Source organism: Mesitornis unicolor, unplaced genomic scaffold (assembly GCF_000695765.1).
Source record: "Mesitornis unicolor isolate BGI_N332 unplaced genomic scaffold, ASM69576v1 scaffold34184, whole genome shotgun sequence".
In the NCBI taxonomy this organism is placed as follows: Eukaryota; Metazoa; Chordata; class Aves; order Mesitornithiformes; family Mesitornithidae; genus Mesitornis; species Mesitornis unicolor.
In genome coordinates this window covers 2578-2865 of record NW_010179985.1, presented here as the reverse complement: position 1 = coordinate 2865, position 288 = coordinate 2578, and positions in this window count along the sequence as shown.

Here is a 288-nt window from a genome sequence, read left to right as displayed (position 1 = left end):
TTCCTTGTGTCTTCTCCAACTTTTAACTACATTAGCAATACAAATGTCGTGTTAAAAGAGGTAAAAATATGGAGTATATCCTTTGAGAGTCCCAAACAAATTCTGACCTACAAGTAGCTCGCTGCCAGTTCAACAACTCCCTAGTTTCTTAGGCTTTAAGATATCACATTCATAAAACTACCTGCATTCAAGCTCCTATTCCCTTCTACTTAAAACAGTTCAAAATTTAATCAGAAACACACTCATTCCAAACTTAAAATAAAAGCAGAGAAAAAGCTTTTCTCAGAA